This window comes from Macrotis lagotis, chromosome 1 (genome assembly GCF_037893015.1).
Source record: "Macrotis lagotis isolate mMagLag1 chromosome 1, bilby.v1.9.chrom.fasta, whole genome shotgun sequence".
In the NCBI taxonomy this organism is placed as follows: domain Eukaryota; kingdom Metazoa; phylum Chordata; class Mammalia; order Peramelemorphia; family Peramelidae; genus Macrotis; species Macrotis lagotis.
Genome location: NC_133658.1, coordinates 61,234,232 through 61,256,644, shown reverse-complemented (window position 1 = coordinate 61,256,644; position 22,413 = coordinate 61,234,232). Strand labels below are relative to the sequence as shown.

At 39.7% G+C, this 22,413-nt stretch overlaps 1 protein-coding gene across 3 annotated transcripts in view; it reads right to left on the bottom strand.

The window, feature by feature from the left end:
• Positions 1–22,413, bottom strand: part of SMPD3 (sphingomyelin phosphodiesterase 3) — a 258,177-nt gene that overhangs the window by 34,194 nt on the left and 201,570 nt on the right. The window lies entirely within an intron of this gene.

The following is a 22,413-nucleotide window of genomic DNA, read 5'->3' as shown; positions in this document are numbered from 1 at the left end:
CCACCTCCTCAATTTTTAATCAACCCTAAAATGACATGGAGTTCTGAATGAGAAGATTAATGTGTTCATGTGGAGAACATATTGTAATTCATATGGAGATATTAAAATAGTGAGCTATTTCTATACCATAATAATATACATTTAATTACTTGGAACTAGTGATATCAGTGCTTATGTTTCAGTGATGCCAGTAATGTTGGTGATATCTTCAATGTTATTCCAAGAAATTCAAGGAAGGAGCCAGGGTCAGAAATGAGAAATTCTAATCTCTTTTGTCACACCTTTTTCTATAGGTTCAATGACTTATTCTAAAGGAACTATATAACCAGAGTGAGAGAAAAACTTGAAAGACATTTCATGATTAGATATATTTCCTTCCCTTTTACTCTCCACCCCCCTCAAAAGAGTACAACATTGCTTTAATAAACCTGGATTTGAATTTTGACTCCAACAATATATGACTTGGGTTAGCCATGCCTTCATTTTGGACCTCTGTTTCCTACTCTGTAAAATGAAGTCTCAGATCAGATTATCTCCACTATCCCTTCTAATGTTTAATTCTAGGCTAGAAGTTTGGATGTCTTTGATGCTTCTTTCCAACTCAGCTGTTTATACTAGGGGTCCCCAAAGTCTTGGTTAAAGCTTATACATTTGTACAAATCCATAAATAGCATCATAAAGAGTCTCTAATTTTATAAACTAGATAAAAATTATGCCTAATGCTGGTAGACAAATTTTTACTCATCAGTATCATTGCAATTCTGTCATGGGGCTCTACCTGGGATATGATTCTAGAAAGGTTTATTTTATTTAAAAAGAGCAGAATACAAGTTTGTGGATACATGTATGGGGAGATGAAATAACATTGTAAATTAATAGACTGGGCAGCTCATCCCACTCTTCATTGTTAAGACATTTTTCCTGATTTCATTCTAAATTTGCTTCTTTGAAACTATGGATTCTATTCTAGAACTAAAAGGAATCTGAGGGGCCATTTTACAGAGGAGGCTACAAGATGGCCTACTCAAGATCACTCAGGTAATAAAATAAGAGGAGGAATTTGACCCCATGTCCTCTGACCTGGATCCAAAGCTCATTTCACTGCTTTCTGGATGGCTATTCCATAGGATAGCCCTTTAAAGACTTGTTCCCTGGCTCCAAGCTTCTCTCTTCTAGGCCAACCTGATCCATATGATGATAATGATGATGATGATGATGATGATGTTTGTCCTTCATTTTCGAAGAAGACCATGACATCAGGGAGGTGATGCCATGACAAGTAGGTGAATTAGATTTGAGTGAGGGGAGGGATTGTGCTAAGTCACCAGCCTTACTTTCTCCTCCAGTTATCTGGGCCCAATGGGCAGATATGAGACAGGACAAATGGAGATGGCCCTGAATATGAGGCAATCAGGGTTAAGTGACCTTCCCAAGGTCACAAAGCTAGTAAGTGTCCAGTCTCTGAAATCAGATTTGAAATCCCATCCTCCTGTCTCCAAGGTCAGTGCTCTATCTACTGTGCCACCTAGCTTCCCCACCTGATCCATATGCCATGGATTCAAAACTCTTTGCCCTTCTGGATATTCTCCCCTTCTTAGATTGGGGGGCCCAGAGCTAAATAGACTATACCAGAAGTAATCTGAACTGGGGATGTCACCATCTTATGCCCAGAAACTATGTCTCTCGATGCAACTCGAGACTATATTAGCTTTCTCGGCTGTTACATCACACTTCTGATTTATAAGGAGCCTGCTGTCCACTAAACCCCCAAGATCATTTTCAGACAAACTGCTGCCTAGTCATGCCTCCTCCATTCTGGATCTGTGATTTCTGAGTCATCAGGGATTCTTAGAAAGACTTTATAGAATGAGAGATGATGCAGAATTGGAGAAGGGCCAATTTTATTCTGATTTTCAAAAAAAAAAAAAGGAAGAAGGTGATACAATCTATAGGCCAAATTTTCCTGGCAGAATTCAAGGACACGCTATTCAAGGGCTGGTTTGAAAGCACTGGAAAAGGGAAATAGTTATCACTGAATATTAACTACTAGTATCTGGAACAGTCTATGACAGAGTAGCCTTATTTCCTTCTTTGATGAGGCAACTGGACTGGAAGATCTGGTGTGGTAGAGTCAGCATGGAGCATTGTGGCAAGAGGGTTGGGACTTAGACTTAGGAGAGAGCTGGGTTCAAACTTCACCTTTCACCTCTGCAGCCAGGGTGGCTAGGTGGCACAGTGGATAGAGCCCTGGCCCTGGAGTCAGGAGTACTTGAGTTCAAATCTGGCCTCAGACACTTAATCATTACCTAGCTGTGTGGCCTTGGGCAAGCCACTTAACCCCACTGCCTTGCAAAAACCAAAAAACCCCCCAAAAAACCCAAAACCAAAACAAAACCCAAAACAACAACAACAATAACATCAAAAAATATCTGTAGTCATGGGCAAAACATTTAGCCCTTCTGAGCCTTAACTTTCATATTTACAAAACAGGTATGACAGTATCTGTAAACTTTCACTCATGGGGCTTAAGGGAGATAAAAATGTAAAATACTTTGCAAAACTTAAACCAATATGTGTGTCTGGCTGCTATAACAATATAACCTACCTGAATTTAAACACTTGGCAACATCTCACACTACATTTTTAGGGTCTAGATTCCACTGGGGCAGCTAGGTGGTGCTGCAGAGGATAGAGCACTGGACTCAGAATCAGGAAGACTCATCTTCATAGGGTCAAATCTGGCCTCAGACACTTAAGGTAGCTGGGCAACCCAGTTCTTGACTCCAACTCTAACCATTATACGGTCTCTCTCTCTCAGAACTGTCCAATGGGCCTAAGGAGGGAATGGTTTCCTCTGACTTCTTCCCCCTCAACTTTAATCAGAGACCAGAGATGCTAGACAGAAGACCTCTGTGATCTTTTCCAATTAATAGATTTCTTTATTATTTGACCCTAATTTTGATTTCAACTCTTAATACTCATGTGAGTTCCCTAAAATTTATATTAAAAAAGAATTAGATTTGCCATTCAGTCTGTAAATAATATTTGTAATATTTTGTTAGCCATTTAGATGAGATTATTCTAGTGCCTGGATCACAAAGGTGTAAGGGAAGAATCACATTTACAGTTTCAATATGGTTTATATATATACAGTATCATGAATAGCTATATTCTGGGTTGATTTAAATAATGTAGAAATTGCTGAGAGTAATGTCTTAAAGTTCTCAGATATTTGGGGTCAAAGAACAAAGAGGAATGAAGAGACCCTTTATCCCAGGCACCATCAGGATGACTCAGTGACCACATACCACATTTTGAAGGAATGCCCCCCCAATCAGGGGAAGATGGGGTGCTATAATGAATCATGAGATCTGCATCATAGATGGAGAGTTGAGAGACCTCAGGGGCCATATTGGCTAGAGAACTTCAGCAGAGCGATGAAGTTAGGAAGACCTCTGGCCATTACTTGCTATGTAACTATTATTATTGCTGTTTTCCCATCCAAGCCCTACATTTTATCAATGAGGATGGCTTGCTATGGAGAAGAATGTTCATTTCCTCTTCCCTGCCCCATAGAGGCAATCTACTACAACTCAATCTTGTCAACTGTGTAGGGAATTCAAGATAACTTAATTATTTTCTATCCTACTAAGCACATGGAGGCATCCAAAACAGTAGTCCTTGGCTAATCTAGAAAAATCTGGCTTTACTTCCAAGTACTATCCCAGGTTTAGACTTACTGAGAGCTGGAGGGAAGCTTTCCTGTGCCAAGAATGGTTAATTATCTTCTTCTAGGACTACATGAATCCTTACGTTGTCATTTGGATGACAGTCTCTTTGAGAGAAGGAGCCTGTTATTCATTTTTTTATAATAGTGTCTAGTTTGGTGCTTTGATAGTATATACTCAGAAAATATTGAGTGGCTTCAATCTTTGAAAAATCTTGAGATTCCTTGAACTGATGGAAATAGTATCATTGGGGATTCTGTTCTTTACTGTGCTATTGTGAGAACAAGATATCTGTCCTTGAATAAAAAGGTTCTATGGAACTATCTGGATGGGATTCTGCTTAAAAAAATTAAATTTTTAAAAAGAGTTCTGGCATTTTCCAATGGAAGATGATTATAGTCTAACAGGTGTTAACAGTCATTTTAGTAAATAACAAAAGTAATTTTAAATAAACACTGATCCTGTGGAGTGGTAATCATTTCCCTTGTTCTCAGAGGGCAGAATGAGGATAAGTGGATAGAATTTTTTAGGACAAGGATTTTGGATAAAAACAGGAAGAAGCCTTTCAACAATTAGAAATTCTCTAAGAATGGATTGGTCTGTCTTAAGAGTGAGGGAATTCCCTCTTATAGATCTTCAAACAGAGGCTGAATGACAGGTGCTGGCAGGTGCTCATGGTCTACAGCATCATGTTTTAGGTGGAGGACTATATACCTCTAAGAATCCTTCTAATAAGAGAATATAAAAATGAAAGAATATAAGTCTTATAGGGTTATTTCTTTGTTGATATTCCTTCTGTGTAAATTCTTTTTTTCCCCCAATAAAAAGCATAAAATCTGCATGGAGATGAGTATGAAAAGGAACAATTCTTTGATCTGCATAGATTGGTCATTTACCTGGTGAAATGGGAAAATTTTAGTTCTTGGGTTTTGTCAAGCTATCTCAGAAGCACAAGGCCACGTCTAGAGTTCATTGTTTATTTAGCTCAAGTGCTTCATTTTAAGAGAGCCTCTGATGAACAGGCAGTTGTCTACAGAAGAGGAGGTGTCACGATAAGAGCACAAGGGTCAAGGGACAAGAAGGGATGTTTAATCTAGAGAAGACTTTAAAGGACTCCAATAGCTGTCTCCCAATATCTGAAGGACTGTCATATGGAAAAGTATTATAATTGTGATGTGTGACTCCAAAAAGGTGGACGTAGGACCAATTACACAAATTCACTGTGAGGCTATGGTCTCAATATAAGGAAGAACTTCCTAACAGCAGTTGTTTCTGAGTCATCTTTCAATTATGTCTCACTCTTTGTGACACTAGTTGGGTTTTCTTGACGAGAATACTGCAGTGGTTTGCCATTTTCTTTTCTAGATCATTTTACAGATGAGGAAAGTGAGGCAAACAGTCTAGAATTTGCAGCAAGATGGGCATCTCCTTGTATAGTCATTCTTTCATGTATCCAAAAGACATCTGTCAAGTAGCTAGTATGTACCTAACATTATGGGAATTGATGGGGGTACAGAAACAGCTTCTTCCTCCAGAGGCTTCCACCATCCTTGCTGGAAGCAGATTGAGGACTCTCCACATCGCAAGCCCAGACACTTGGCTGTAATGTATTGTCCTGGAGAATTACTGGGGCGCTGAGACTTAGCCATGTTCATACAGTATGTGTGCTAGAGACAGATCTTGATCCTTGATCTTTCTGACTCCAAGGTCCTTTCATTAATAATTATATTTTTTCAATAATAATAGCAAGAGTTTATAATAGCCCTTTAAAGTTTGCAAGGCCCTTTGTCTACACTATTTCATTTGATCCTCACTAACCTGTGAGAAAGAGGCTATTATCTACCCTGAGGTTGACAGGCTAAACTCAGATTGTCTTCACTCAAAATCCAACACTGTTCACTGGGGCATCCTGACACAACCTTTTTTCTGTACAACACCCTGGTGAAATATGTATGAAAATATAACCTCCATTTAAAATATGGGGAAACTGAGGCCAGACTGGCAAAATGACTTTCTCAGGGTCACACAGCTAGTGGTGGAGCTGGAAGGTGAATTCAGATCTTGGCTCCATGTCCATGCACTCTTTGGACCACCCTATTGCCTCTCTTCTAACCTGAATATTCTTTGCTACCATGTACCACAGCTTAGTTTCTTTCCTTTTGCAGACTTAATTTTAGTCATTCCTATTGCAGGCACAGAAAGGAAATCCCTTTTACTTTGTATCTCCTTATCTCCAATGTTCCTTAAGTATAGTCTGATCTTAACCCAAGTTGATGATAATGGTGATGATAATATGGTAGTAGAGTGAAAATACACTTGGACTTGGACTTGAAGTTCAAATCTCTACTCTTAACACTTTGCAGCTCTGTAATTGTGGGCAACTCTCCCAGCCTCAGTTTCCTCAACTGTAAAACAGGATAATATTCCTGACCTGCCAATTTCATAGGATTATTTTGAGGACCAAGTGAGGAGGATGATGAAGAGAAACTGCAAAGCAAACAATATGTATATGTCAACTATTATTAATCATTGCGGCAAACTTTCTAGATATCCCCATTTTGATGGTCAAGTATGAATTTTCCTTCTTTACAACTTTATCCTCTTACTAGAGCAGAAACTCTGTTTCTAGTCTCTTCATGTGCAAAAAAATTAGTCTACACTGGATGGAACTCAACTCCTTTCATTGGCATCCAGTCCAATTTCTTCTCTTGGCACTGTCTCCCACAGCTCTTGCCACCTCATATCGTCAGCCTGATGAGTCCCTGCTTTTAATTGTGATTTGTTCAAGAATCAGAGCAAGGGGAAATCTGATCTTTCAGGTCTCCCTTACACTTCTTTCTCCTGCCTGGCTTTCTGTACGTTCCAGCTCGAATTTCTCCCAGACTTTGGTAATCTCCTAGAGTCAACCCATTCTCCTTATTCTCTTGGTGATTTTCTTCTCATGCCTCAAGACTGAATTTCTTGTTAACTGACAACTAACTATCCATCTGTTTTTCAAAGAACAGTTTCCTCTGGGGTCAAAGGATTTAGAACCAGAAGGTTCCTTAGAAGTTAGTTCAATCCTCATTTTACAGATGGAGAAAACTGAGACACAGAAAGGGAAAATGTCTTGCCCACAGTCACATGACAAGCAATTAACAGAGTTTGGATTCAAAACCAAGGTTTCTTATTTTAAATATTAATAAAAACAATAACAACAAATATTTATACACACTTACACTTTTTCTGAGCCTTATACACATTTATTTTATATAAACCTCACTATTGGGGTGGCTAGGTGGTGCAGTGGATAGAGCACCGGTCCTGGAGTCAGGAGTTCCTGAGTTCAAATCTGGTCTCAGACACTTAATAATTACCTAGCTGTGTAGCCTTAGGCAAGCTACTTAATCCCATTTGCCTTGCAAAAACCTAATAAAATAAAATAAAATAAAAAAATGAAATAAAATAAAAAATAAACCTCACTACCCTAGGAAGTAATACCATAGATATTATGAGCTCTATTTTACTGATGAGGAAACTGAAACTTAGAGAAATTACATTATGATCACATAGCAAGGGGTAGTGGTAATATTTGAAACCAGGTTTCTTTTTTTCCCCCTCAAGGCAATGGGGTAAAAAAATGACTTGCCCAAGGTCACAAAGCTAGGTAATTAAGTATCTGAGGCTGGATTTGAACTCAGGTCCTCCTGACTCCAGGGCTAGTGCTCTATCCACTGAATCAGCTAACTGTCCCATTTTCCTGACTCTTCTCAGTTATATTATACTCTCAGATACCATGCTTTTTGCTACTCTAAGCCCTTGCATCCATTTGACCACCAGAGCCATAGCTGGAAATTCCAGTCTTTGTGGCAAATCCAGTGATCGGGGTTGGTGATGGAGTGGGGAAGGGAACTTAAAATATCTCCTCTACTGTAATTGGTTGAAGGATCCTTTTGGGAAGCATAGAAATTTGGTGAGAAGTTGGACCAATTAGAGAGGTGACCCTGTACCTCTTGGTGGGGAATCACTCTCTCTCTCTCTCTCTCTCTCTCTCTCTCTCTCTCTCTCTCTCTCTCCCTCCCTCCCTCCCTCCCCTACTCTCCTGGATGTTGGTATGTGGGCAGAAGCCAAGATGCCCCATGCTAGTTCCTGCTATGACCACTGCCTTTCAGTTATCTCCCTCTCTTTCTTCCCTCTCCTTGGCTCTTTGATATTCAGAACAAAGATATAAAAGGCAAGCTCTGACTTCAAGGCCCCAGCAATGCTAGAAGAGGGATTCCCCAAGCAGACTCAGGAATACAGCAGACTGCTTCTATTCTATTGATTATGCAACTCCACTGTGTTGGAAGGACACCTGGATACAAATTTATCTGAAATGGTTTTATTTTTAGTTAAGAAAGAACTCTATGAACAAAAGGAAAATTATATTAATTATGAAAAAAACCCCAACCATCCCCCAAAACACCTCATATTTCAGCAAGATTAACAACTGACATGCTGCCAAAAGGAGAACATTCAGAGTTCTGAAAACCATTTCTGGAAGTTCACAACTTTATTTCTGCTTCTGTACAAGTTTAACCCTCACACGTGAATGACGTTGCAGAGCAGAATTATCTAAAAGAAGCTGTCCTCCTTTTGCTTCTGATGAAAGGATGGCCTCCTCAGTGACTCTAATCTCTGGAGGAGGTGGTTTTCAGTAGAAAAAGAACTGGAAAGGCCCTTGAAAGTCATTTTCTCTGACCTTATTTTAGTTTTGCAGATAAGGAGCCTGAGGCTCATTGAGAAAATACAGTTATGCTTTCCATATCATGACTTTCCCCATTGTGGTTTCAATATATTGTGGGTCAGCTTAAGAAATTAAATGGGACTTTTTGGGGAGTTTTATGGAAGATGGAAATGATATGTAAAGGCCATCAGAGGACACAGAACCTTTGACTAAATACTTAACACCAATTTTACAATCAGGTACCATAAATAAAAAGAAAAATAAAAAAATTCAGACTTCTTCTATGGTACGAATGGAAGGTCAAAAATTTTACACAGATTTTCCAGATTGAGGGGCACTGCTGCCCTATCTCTGGTGAAGGGATAACTAACTTGTCCAAGATAAGTGGCAGCATAGGCTTTCAAATTCACATCTCTTGTCCCTTCAGATTTACTATTTTTTCTACTTGTTCCTCCAAAAGTGAACAGACACTTATCCTTTGAGGAATGAGTGTTGGAAATATTTTCTCACCTAAACAGTGACTACCCATACTAAATGGCCTTAAGAAGATCCATGGTTTAAGGAACAGTAGGTAACTCTCAAATCTGACTGTGAAAATGTGTCTCAGCACTGTTGGGGTTCATATGTTTATTACAACTCTGGGGATTGTTTTAGGGGAGAGAAGCATTAACACCAGTGGGGAGTCAAGGTTTGAAAAATGGGTAATTCTCTGTAGAACTGTGATCTGGTATGGATGGAGCCCCAGGAGAATTCTGGGTGAAGAAAAGGGAACATTTCAGTGAGGGTGATTTTGACTGTTACCAAACTAGGATTATTCCCTCCCTCAAGTCTATATTTTTAGGGGAATTTGTTTTTATTCAAAACCATCATCTTGGAAAACTAGAACTATAGACCATATGTTAGTTTTTTCATTAATAAACAATGCTGCAGAAGCTTTGGAAACTGGCATTATTTATGGCATTTTGGAGGACATTTGTGAGATAGGAACCCTATTTTTGCAGATTTTACATGCAACAAGGCAGTGTCTCCTCTAGGAACTCTTTTCTGGAAAGGGTATTTGTAGACTCAGGAGTTATTTCAAAGTCCAACAGTTAGGGATTCTCCTCTACAACAGTATTTGGAGCATGCTGGTCCATTCTGGGTACCATGTTTTAGAAGGGATGATGACCAATCAGAGGATTTCCAGAGGAAGCCATCAGGAAAGGGATGTTCTGTAAGGATCTCTGAGAAGAAAAGATTTGACAGGAACATGATCATAGTCAAGTATTTTAGAAGGGCTTCTCTGGAGGATTAGATTTAACATACTTGACCCTGGAGGGAATTAGGAGCAATGGGGAGATTGAAGAGAGGCAGATTTTGAGTTCATTTAAAGAAGAACTTCCTTAGATGAGCTGTTCACAAATGGAGGATCATAGCTGTAGAGCAAAGATGAGGTAAAGGACTAGTTGGGTTAAGAGACTGGGCCAAGATCAATAACTACTCAATGGCTGAGTTAGGAGTTGAACTCAAGTCTTTGGACTCCATATCCAGTGTCTTTTCCTTTGAACCATGATACCTTTCTATGCTTAGTTTAGACTTATCTAGGTACTGAATTCCATGTCACTGGGGGCCTTTAAGTGGTGACCAAATGATCCCCTCTTGGGCATATTACAGAGAGGTTCACACTTATGGGTTAGGCTATATGATTTGAAGATCCTTCTAGCTCTGGGGATCTATGACTTGGAATGCTGACAGAGAGACATCTGTCTAAAAGAAGATTAGTGGTTCAGGAAAGCAGTCCATCATTCTCATAGAAATGGAGTTCTGCCTGATCCCACATGCTGCATAATAAACCCCAGATTTATATATGCTAAGAAAGCACAAAGATATACTTCATCATTGACACTTTCATCTCCTGAGTAAATGCTTCATAGTTTTTCTCCCATGAGAAGTACTGGTCTAAATCACATCTTGTCTCAGGATGGCTCCTGTAAGAGTTTGGTAGTCCATAGCAGCCCTGTTTGTGGTGGCAAAGAATTGGAAATCAAGTAAATGTCCTTCAACTGGGGAATGGCTTAGCAAACTGTGGAATATATATGTCATGGAACACTATTTTTCTAATAGAAACCAGGAGGGACTGGAATTCAGGGAAGCCTGGAAGGATTTGCATGAACTGATGCTGAGTGAGATGAGCAGAACCAGAAAAACACTGTATACCCTAACAGCAACATGGGAGCAATGATCAACCTTGAAGGACTGGGCTCATTCCATCAGTGCAACAACCAGGGACTATGGGGCTGTCTGCAATGGAGAATACCATCTGTATCCAGAGAAAGAACTGTGGAGTTTGAACAAAGACCAAGGACTATTACCTTTAACTTAGGAAAAAACCCTGATGTCTTATTGTCTGATCTTGCTATCTCTTCTACTTTATGTTTCTTCCTTAAGGATATGATTTCTCTCTCATCACATTCAATTTGTATCAATGTACAGCATGGAAATAATGTAAAGACTGACAAATTGCCTTCTGTGGGGGGAGGGAAGTAAGATTAGGGGAAAAATTGTAAAACTTAAAATAAAAACTTAGAAAAAGAGTTTGGCTGTCAAACTAAGCAAAAGAAATACTATCAGGGGCGGCTAGGTGGTGCAGTGAGTAGAACACTGGCCTTGGAGTCAGGAGTACCTGGGTTCAAATCCGACCTCAGACACTTAATATTACCTAGCCACGTGGCCTTGGGCAAGCCACTTAACCCCATTGCCTTGAAAAATAAAGAATATCAGACATTAAAAAAAAAAAAGAAATACTATCAGCCATTACATTAAGGTAAGATACTAGCTTTTCTTTCCTTTTATGCACTCCCAAAGTTGGGTTCATTCATTCGTTAATACAACAAACATTTATTAAACATCTAGTCTAGGTCTCAGTTTCACTATCTTGAAAACGAGGGACAAGATTTTATTTCCAATTTTACATCCAGCTATGAATCTACAACCGTACTTGGATCCATGTACACAACATCATTCTATATGCTGGAGAAGGGGCAAAATTTTGAAAATATCCCTACTCTACTAGTGTTTAGTGATCCCAGAAGAACATATTTCTAATTTGTATGTGAAAAAGAGAAGCTTGTTTGCTTGATGCAATAGGATGAATATTTCTATGAGGTAGCCTGTTTCCAACATTTGCGACAATGCCTGTATTATGTGGCCAGCCATTGAGAGAACCAACAAGCATTTAGGGAATCGCTCTTGTATTGGAGAAGCAGAGAGTGTTGGGTCTGGATACTAAAAGGGGGTGATTGCAGAGAAGGGAGAAATAGCTGGAGAGGAAGGAGACACACCCAGGCTCCTGGAGGGGAGGAGAGCAGAATAACAGCAGGATTTCCTTTAGACTTTCCTGGGCTCTTGTCTTATAGGTGGTTTGGGGGAAGGTTCTGACTAACCACCTGAGCAAAGTGACTCAGATATGAGGCACACCATGAAAGTGCAAGGATCTTTGCAAAGCCACATTTGACAGATGCAACACACGTCTGATTGTCAAAGAGAAGTTAGGAAAGAGAAGCAGAGACTTCACAGTAGGAGGGTCTTGGGAAGGCTTCCTACATAATGGGTCCACTTAAGTGGAGGTAAAGGGAGATGATCAGGTAACTTAAGGTCAGAAGATGTCTTTCACAATAAACATTTGTGAATGCCAATGAGAAATGAATTGCTTGGAGTGGAAGTCTAGTTCTGGCTCTGTCATTGTGATCTTGGGGGAGTCACCGCATTTCTAGGGACAACAGTTTTTGTTTGTAAAATGAAGGATTTGGGTCAGATGATTCCTTTAGCTCCTTCTAGCTCTGCTTTCAGGAGTCCATGTCGTGTACTCAGCAGCCTCAATACTTCCATCTTTGCTTCCTGTGTAGCACTGATGGGAATGGGGTGCTCCCTTGCTTGGGCAAGGTCAGGTCAGCTTAACTGTGTACAGGCATCAAGCAATCTCTACCTAGGGACAAAATCCTGAGAAATGCTGTATCTTTGAGGCACCACAGTTCCTTCCCAATTCCCCTTTCACCTTATTTGGATTTTCACATTCAAATAACAATTTAAGTAACATTTGGTAGTTCACTTATTTCAGCCCTTGCCAGAGTGTTTCTAGGGGTTTGGCAAAGTGAAGTTTCCTGATAAGTTCTTGGGTCTGAAAATGTCATTGGAAGGAAAGCAAACTCAGGGGCTCCAGAATAATGATAGCAACAACCACCACCAACAACAATATAATGACCAAGTACTATGCTAAGCACTTTATAATTATCTCATTTATCTCAGGAGGCCATGGCTTATGTACTCAGCAGCCTATAATTATCTCACTGGGAGATAGGTGCTATTATTATACCCATTGTATAGATGAAGAAAATGAAGCAATTGTAGAATATTGGAGATTAAATGACTTGCCCAGGGTCATATGGATTGTAAGGTCTTACTGTCTTAAAGATAGTAAGTTGGATTTGAATTTAGGTCTTTCTGACTCCAGGTCTAGTACAATCTTCATTAAGTACTTCCTTAAAAAACCCCCAAATTGGGGTGGCTAGGTGGCACAGTGGATAAAGCACCAGCCCTGGAGTCAGTAGTACCTGGGTTCAAATCCAGTCTCAGACACTTAATAATTACCTAGCTGTGTGGCCTTGGGCAAGCCACTTAACCCCATTTGCCTTGCAAAAAACCTAAAAAAAAAAAAGAATTCACTTCATTAATAAAATCAAGTTTAAAAAAAAACCCAAACCCCAAATTATATTGCTATCTTTTATTTCAATACCATCTTCAATTCCAAATATATACTTGCTCCTCCCCTCCATAGAGCCCTTATAACAATGCATAAAAAAAGAAGAAAAAAAAGAAACTTGACAAAACTAACCAACACGTCAGTTGAGACTGACAGTATTGGCAGCATTCCATACCTCTAGTCCCCCACCTCTGCAGAGGAGGAAAGGAGGAGTGAGCACCATTTTGAACTAAGAATATCAGGTGATGAAATATTCAGTAGCATTAGTCCTGGTTATTGCCCACCTTCTTCTATTACACTTTTCGATTGCTTTTTGAATAACACCTGCCTGCATTTCATAGGCATCTCAAACACTGCCTGAAAGCATTATAACACTGAAACCTAGTTAGGCCAGAGTATAGGACAGCAAGGGTATTTGCTTGGTGGCTTACTGAAGAGTCAGAAAACTTTGACACAAGGATCATGATTATGTATTCCTCTACTGGTTTCTACTGGAAGGAATTGTGGTGACTCAAAGATGTAGCATTTCTCAGGATTTTGTCCCTGGGTAGAGACTGCCTGACACCTGTACCCACTTAAGCTTATCTGACCTTGCCCAAGCAAGGGAGCACCCCATTCCCATCAGTGCTACACAGGAAGCAAAAATAGAAGTATTGAGGCTACTGAGTACATAAACCATGGCCTCCTGAAAGCAGAGCTAGAAGGAGCTATAGGAATCATCTGGCCCAAATCCTTCATTTTACAAACAAAAACTGTAGTCCCTAGAAATGAGGTGACTCCCCCAAGATCACAATGACAGAACCAGAATTAGGCTTCCACTGCACTAGTCTTATCTCACTGGGCAGATTTTAAGCTCTCTGAGGTCAGGAACTATGCCTTTTTCTCTGGTGTCTTTCCAACCATTTAATAATATATTGCTTGGATAATAAATTAAATAGTTCCTACATTATAGAAAGATCCAGAAAAGGTAAATTTCTTATCCTCTGGCTATCTGTTAATTTTATAATATTGAAAAATGGTAAGGGAGCTCTTTCTGAAATCTATGCTTTGCAGTCAAGATCTTACATTTTTGCACATGGGTTAATCACTTTAAGTACTGGAACCATTGCTGTAAAAGGTAGAGTGCAACCAATGTGAGATTTGACTAACACTAAGTCTGCACAGATTCAGAACCAGCCTCTTGATTAGGCTTCTTTCTTGTTGCCTTTGACTCTAGAAATGGAATACCACATTGATGCTGAGTTGATTTCTGGCAGTGGATATACGACCTCCTGTCGGAGAGAATGTGAGAAACTTAGTTCTGCTTCGATAGTCAAACAGAATGAACTATGTTTACAAATCACCTCTCTGCAGATTTAAGATCTTGCTTTGTGGGAGCTCATGTAACTAAATAATCATCAAATAAATCTTATCCTGGTAGACAGGTTGTTTAATGAAATTCAATGAGGCAGGAGCCAAAATTGGCTGCAGGACTAGAATTTAGATGGAAAAACTTTTTATTACCTTTATATCATTTGAGTGGGTAACTAGCCTTAGGCCACCAGTACTTTACCCCAGGGTAAAAGAGAACTAATTTTACCACATATAGTATAGAAGGGTTGAGGGGAAGGCCTATCGGTTCTTTTTTCATCAGAAAGAATGGAGTTATTGATCTATATCGTTCAAAAATCCTATGAGTAATCAAGTAGTCCAGGTGAGGTGGGAGGCAAGGGGAGGTAGGGAATCCCTTATTATAGTGTTTTCTCCTGGCTATTCTGGGTGGGTTCTGGAACAGTCCAGATCAGGGGATTTGGGGGGAAAAAGGGGGTAGAATGATCTTAGAAATTGTTCTGGGGCAGCTAGGTGGTGCAATGGATAGAGCACCGGGCCTGGAGTCAGGAAGACTTGAGTTCAAATTCAGCCTCAGACACTTAATAATTACTTAGTTAAGTAGCAAGTCACTTAATCCTAATGCTTTTCAAAAACTAAAAAAAAAAAATTGTTCCCCTCCACTATTCAGTTATCCTGATGAGTTCTGTGATGACTTGAAACTCAGAAAGTGACATAGTGGGAAAACTGGATTTAGAATCAGAACTTCTGAATTTGAGTTGCAGACTCATTAAAGGTGTTTAATATTGTAAAACCCAGGGCATATAGCTTAACCTTGCTGAGACATAGTGTCTTCACCTGTAAAGGAGAGCACAATACACTACCCATTACATAAGGTTGTTGTAAAAGATTCAGTTTTTAAAGTTCTATAGAACTGGGAATAGTTATTATTCTAGATCTCCCATTCTATGGTCAAGATATTCATTTTCTTGGCACATCAGTTTCTTTCCTTATAATACACTGTGTAGTCTTTCTCATATGAAGATTGATGAGCTGCTAGGAATAGCAACTCTTGAAAGCTACCAAAGGCTTATAGATTTGTTGATCATAATGTTTGAATCCTCTAGGCAAGGCATTAGGGAGGATCAAATGGTCCTGGTACTATTTGTTCATTTTTTTCTTAAGCCAGGATATTTTTTGGTAGGAGATAAGATTAGGAAGTGTGCCCATGCCTTTTAGCCTGCATGCATCTTTATTGTAGGTGAGAGAGAGAGAGAGAGAGAGAGAGAGAGAGAGAGAGAGAGAGAGAGAGAGAGAGAGAGAGAGAGAGAGAGAACAGGGCAGGAATTAGTGAATGTGAGAATGAGTGTCAAGAAAAGGAAATCAGAAGTGAAAAGGAAAATAATGATGGCTACTGAGGTTTGGAGACTCACAAGAGCTGGGTCTAGGATGTAATTCAGTCTGAAGGAAGGAGGGACCATGATGGAAGCCAGAAAACCAGACAGAAGGGACCTACTTCCTCGGTGACTGGGAGAGTTTAGAGAAGAAATTCTATTTTAGGCTGGATTTGAAAGCCAGGTTTGCTAAGAAGAGAAACAGATTTCCCTGATAGCCAGGCTGAGACAGACCTGGTCAGTTGGGGTGCCTAAAAAAGATTCATTTCCTAAGTTCGACACAGTTGGACTAGAATGTCTCATTGCAGCTGTGATGATCAATCCGTATGTGACTTGTAACATTAATAGTGTCCATGTGGCCGACAAAGCACTTTATATTCATTAGTTCACTTGGGGGTCAGATTAGATATTCCCCCTATTTTACAGAGGAGAAAACAGATTTAGAAAGATTACATGCTCAGCTTGCAGACCCACAGCTTTGCACACTGCCCTCCACCACTCTCTGGTCACCTTATTCTGTGTGTGTGTGTGTGTGTGTGTGTGTGTGTGTGTGTGTGTGTGTGTATGTGTGTGTGTGTAAGAATGTAAGACATATCTATGTATATATATATATATATATGGTGTTTTACCACATACATATTCATATACATGTATGGATGACTGTGTAGAGTTTATTATCATTTATTCAATTCCTACTATGTGACAGGACTGGGGTTAGAGGATATCTGCTTTTGCCAGAGTTTACATTCAATGGGGAAGATATATATGAGTGTGTATGTGGTTACACATGCATACAGCCACACATTTACTTAACAATGAGCTGATGGATGCAGACCTGGAGAATTCTAAGCAAGTCTGTTGTGTTCATGACTGCTGTTGAGCCCCCTCCCCAGTGAGGAGGGATATGAGAGAGAGAGAGAGAGAGAGAGAGAGAGAGAGAGAGAGAGAGAGAGAGAGAGAGAGGAGATGGGTCACCCGGGCCCTCAGAAACAGCGGTGGTAGATGAAGTGACATCAGGAGGCAACAGCCTGAAGCTGGTGTCTTGTCACATAGAGATTCAATCTCCATGACCCAGAAATCACTTTCCAGTGAACAGGTTTCTCTTAATTCATCACTCCACAAGCTCTTACAGCCCTGTTTTCAGAAGGACCAAATGATCAGATCATAGTATTTAGAACTGAAATAGGGACAGTGTGGTGGCCTCAGACACTTGCTAGCTGTGCGACCTGAGCAAGTCATTTCACTCTGTGTACCTCAGTTTCATCATTTGTAAAATGAGCTGGAGAAGGAAATGGCAAACCACTCCGGCATCTCTGCCAAGAAAACCCTAAGAGGGGTCACATAGGGTTAGACATAACTGAAAAATGGCTAAGCAAGAACAAAAATTCTGAAAGATCTAATCCAAGTGATTTGTCTAAGATGACAGAACACAACTTAGAAAGCATTTAAACTCAGGTCTTCCTGACTCCAGGCCCAGTATTCTATCTACCCTCTGCTGTCTCTAGGTAGAATAGACTGGATTTGCAGTCAGGAAAATCTCGGTTCAAATCTTGTTGTTGATACTCATGTGCTGTGTGAGCACAGATTAAGTGGTTTACCTTTCTGGGCTTCAGTTTTTCATCTGTAAACTGGGAATCATAATACTTATGGCACCTACCTCCTGGTTTTTCAAAGAGGATCCAAAGGGGATAATCTATGCAAAGTGCTTTGCAAACTTTAAGATGCCACATTAATAGCAATTACCATTATCGTTAGGTGATGTAATATCTTTAGGCCAGGAAAACATCATGGATTATCCTGCAAAGATCTTCTAATCACTGAATGAAAATGATTTTGGGCAGTAGTATAAATAGGAGACAGAGGGGTTTGGGGAAGTGTAATGATATTTAGGAGCTGACCAAAAGGGAACCTACCTGCAAAGTCCCCTCTCATAGAAGATTCAGATGTTGACATTTCCAGAGGGGCCAAGAAGAGATGATGATTAACATCATTCTCCTGCTGCCAGTATTTAGTCCTGTGTGATGGGAAGGTAAGCAGATGAGCACCCCAACCCCTTTGTCACTAGACCTAGATTGATTGCCACTATACTGATCCTGCCCTAGGCAGAGGGAAGAGCACCATTCCCTCTGTCCCAAAGATGCCCTCTGAATGCCTTCCCATTCTGAAACGTTAATCTTTCAAGTCTGAGCTGAAGCCCTGAGGGCAAACACACCAGAGAGAAAGTTGAGGAACCATTCCAAGAATTCTAAGAATACATAAAAGGAAGAAAGCAAAAACAAAAGAAAGCAAAAAAAAAATCAGTACTATAAACTTTCTCTTTTTTTATACAAAGAGATGTTTCTTGGTTTTCTAAATCATTCATCTGAAACGGATTGGTCAGCCAAAAAGGGGAGATAATTGCTACAAATACATATGAATTATATCCCTTAATCTCCCCCCTCCCAACTATATGATAGAATAAATAACATTGAAATAGAAAAAAATGTGTACCTCTTCCAGATCCTTATCAATGACCACTTAAAGTTAAATGATTTTGATTTTGATAAAGTTCTAAAAATGTTGAACTCAACCTCAATTGCTTTTTGTATTTAATAGGGGAAGAAATTAAAGTCTTACTTTGAATACAGAAATCTCTCAGAAATGACTGGTCAAAACCCAAGGAAGTTCAGAAACTCATTAGATTCCAGCTGACAAATATCAGTTTATTTGGCACCAGCTGTTGACTTTCTAACTCTTGTTCAACCCAACCCAACCCAACCAAAGCCAATACAATTTAACATCTAGCATTTGTTAAATACTCACTATATACTAGCACTGTGATGGGCTGAGCATATAAAAATATCCTTAATTACTAATAGCCGATTGTTTCTTCCCAATAGGGTTCATCAGAAAGCTGATGCTAACTCCAGTTGTTTTCTAATTTTCAACTTCCTGGGGTATGTAGAGTTCTGTGTGTAGGTGTACTATTTTCAAATGTCCCTATGAATCTTTTTTCCAATTTTAGATCTTCACAGAGAAAAATACTGGAGTCCCAGAGGAGCCATTCACTGGTACCCCATGATATTTTACTGAATAGACCCTTGGGGTTCGTTTAAATCTTTCTTTAGTGAAAATAGGCCCCACATTTCTTCATATGGCGTAAAATAACCTCCAAGCACTTCTGGTTCTAAGGGTTACCAGTTCTTTCATTGCTGGAGCTGTTCATCCGGGCCTAATTCTAATCCTGTAGACAAGTCTGGGGAGGATTAGGGGAATTAGTCTTGGATTATAGGCTTTGATTGAACACCCCTGAGCAGCAGAATCTGCCTAGACTCCACTGTAGACGGGGCTGAGGGTTCTGGAATGACCCTTCCCTGTCATCATACAGCAACCCCAGAGAAGAAGCCACTGCCGAGAAGGGCTGCCCCCTCCACTCAAGGGCTGCCTGTGTTCTCTGGTTCACTGCCAGCTACCACCCTTCCCATAGGTGCACCTCATAGCCCCAGAACAGCCTGTCTCTCAGAGCTTTGTTTCAGACACAACAGTGTTAGTCCTGCCAATGGAAAGACAAGGCAGAGGCTTCAATGCACACTCTGTAGGACTCAGTTTGGCTGTTTGCTTTATGGTCTCACAGCTCAACACAGTCGCAATCTGTTTCTTGCAACTGAAAGCAAAATGTTTAATTGAAAGGGTAATTGTTACCATAAATCACCAGCCCCAGCTGTGTTCATAAATGGACTTCTTTTTAAATATTTATATGAACAGCATTGTAGAGTTTTTGGCATACACAAGATAACTTTTTAGTTTCATATTTTTTTTCTGCTCAAGGCTTGTGTTGCATATGTGTATATAACATTTAAATATATATATATGTATATATATATATATATATATATATATATATATATATATATATATATATATATATATGGGGAATCCCTAAGGGCAAGAGAAAATTGGTCAAAATAGCACGTTATTTTGAGAAAATTATTGGTTTTAGAACAGGAGGAGGACTGGAAAGGTAAATAATTTGTTTAAGATCAAACAAGTAGAAAGGAAAATGACTGTATTTTGGACCTTATGTCTCCAAATCCATTGCTTTTCCAGCAATGCTGACAACGCTTCCTCATATCTCTCAGTGCTAATGGGGACAGATTTTAAATCATTTTCCCAGCATCTAAGACAGATTGAATGAAGAACACCTCTTACTCTTTATGGAATAACTATATTTCCTCACTTTGTAGTGCTCTAAAAGCACTCATTTGCTTTCTTTTAAATAAAATTTATCACAACTTTTTCAAGTAGAGTCCTATATATTTAGGTTTCATAACTTTGGCTAAGTAATCTCCCTGGGCCCTGGTTTTCTTACTTGAGAAATGAAAAAGTTGGACTAGGTTCAGAGGATCGTAACATTTAGACCCGGAAAACATTTTAAAGATTTTTTTTAGTCTATTGCCCCTCACTTTTTTGTCTGTTTAAAGAATTTTATATGTCTTTTGTTTTCATTCCACTAGGGTTTCCAGATTATACTTCAATCCACATTGAATCCTCTCATAACAAAAAAATACCCATAAAACGGAAATTCAAATTTCAAAACTCCATAGTGCGGACAGGTGTGCCTCCTTCTACACCTGTAGTGTTCCCTCCTTCCCCAGAGGAGGTGAATGTATTTTGGATCCAGATTGGTCATTATAATGAGGATCTGGCTGCCTTTTGTTTGAACACTGACATGGTCTTGGTGTATGTTCTTCCCCTGATTCTGCTTCTTCTCTCTCTATCAGTTCATGTGCCTTCTCATGTTTCTCTAAACCCCTCATAGTCTTTATTATAATAATGATAGCTTTACATATATTATCCCCCTTAAATCTCATAACAACCCTATGAGGTAGAAGCTATTATTTTATCTTCATTTTACAGATGAGAAGAGTTTAGTGATTCTCCTAGATAAGTAGCAAAACAGCATCCCATTTCATTCATATATCATGATTTGTTCAGTCATTAACTTAGTTGATGAGCTTTTACTTGGTTTCTAGTTTTTTGTTTCCATAAAATGGGATACCAGAAATTTATTGGGCTTTACTTTTATATATCTAGTATTGAGATTTCTAGAGTCAAAGAGTATAATTAACCTATTGATTTTTCTAAGATTTTTACATTTTTTCCCAGAATGGTTGGACCAGATCAGAGCTGTACTCACAGTGTATTAATATGTCTTTTTTCATTACAATTTTTTTACTCTTTCCAACTTTTGTCATCCTTGCCATTTCAAATTTCAGCACCTTCATTTTACAGATGAAGATGCAGTTAACCAGTCAGTCAACTGGAATTTGTGCCAGCCACTATGATAGGAGCTGAGGAAATGAAAAAGGCAAAATATAGTTCCCTCTCTGAACATAATCACAGCCTAATTGAGGGAGACACCGTGCAAACAATTATATTCAAACAATATGTACCCAATCACACTAGGAATGTGTAGTGGGGGGAGGCAAGGGAGGCTGAGGCTCACCTCCGACTGTGAAGGGTTTAGTGCATACACTAAGCTAGGTATATGGTGGGAAAAGAGATGTAAGAAGCCTGGAAAAGCAGAAGAGGTCAAGCTATGATTTTATATTGGATTCTAGAGACAATAGGGAGTCACTGGTGTTCAATTATTAGGGAAGTGACAGAGTCAGAACTGTTCTTTGGGAAGATCAGCTTGCCAGCTGAGTGGAGGATGGATAAACTGGAGTGGGGCAAACCTTGAGGCAGAGAGACCAAGGCTATCCCAATAGACCAGGGTTAATGTGATAAGAGCCTGTACCAAAATGGTAACAGGGTCATAGAAGAGAAAGGGACTTAGAAAAGAGAGATGGCAAAAGTTGAATTAATAGCATTTGTTGACAGATTGGTTATGGAGGATGAGACTGAAGCTTTGATGACAACACCAACCTGGATGATTGGGAGGACAGTAGCTCCCTTCATATTAATATTAATAGCAAAGTTAGAAAGAGGCAAGAGATTTTGGGGGAGAGAATCATGGTTCCATTTTGGACATGTTGAGCTGAAGATTTCTGCTGCACATCCATTTTGACTTGTGTAATTAGGCAGTTGGAGATATGAAACTGGGGGAGGGGAGAGAGGCTAGAAACAGAATGGAGAATCACCAGCATAGAGATGATCATTGAATCCCTAGGAGCTGATGAGTTCACCAAGCGAAATAGAGGGGGCGAAGAGAAGAGGGCCAGGACAAAGCCCTGGAGTTGACAAGTTGACGAGTGTGACCTGGAGGAAGATCCAGCAAAGGAGACACAGTAGCAGTCAGGTAGGAGGAGAATGGGGGTGGGGGTGGGGGTCACAGACACCTTGGGAGAAGAGATGATTGACAGTATCAGAGAAAGGAGAGAGGTCAAGAAGGCCTGGGACTGAGAAAAGACCATTAGTCTGACAACTGAGATCATTATTAACTTGGAGAGAGCAGTTTGGACTAAATGATGCAGTTGAAAGCAGGTATGTCTAAAATACTGTAACAACAGGGAAAGACGAGGTAAAAATAAGGGGAAAAGGTGTTAAGGAAATAGATGG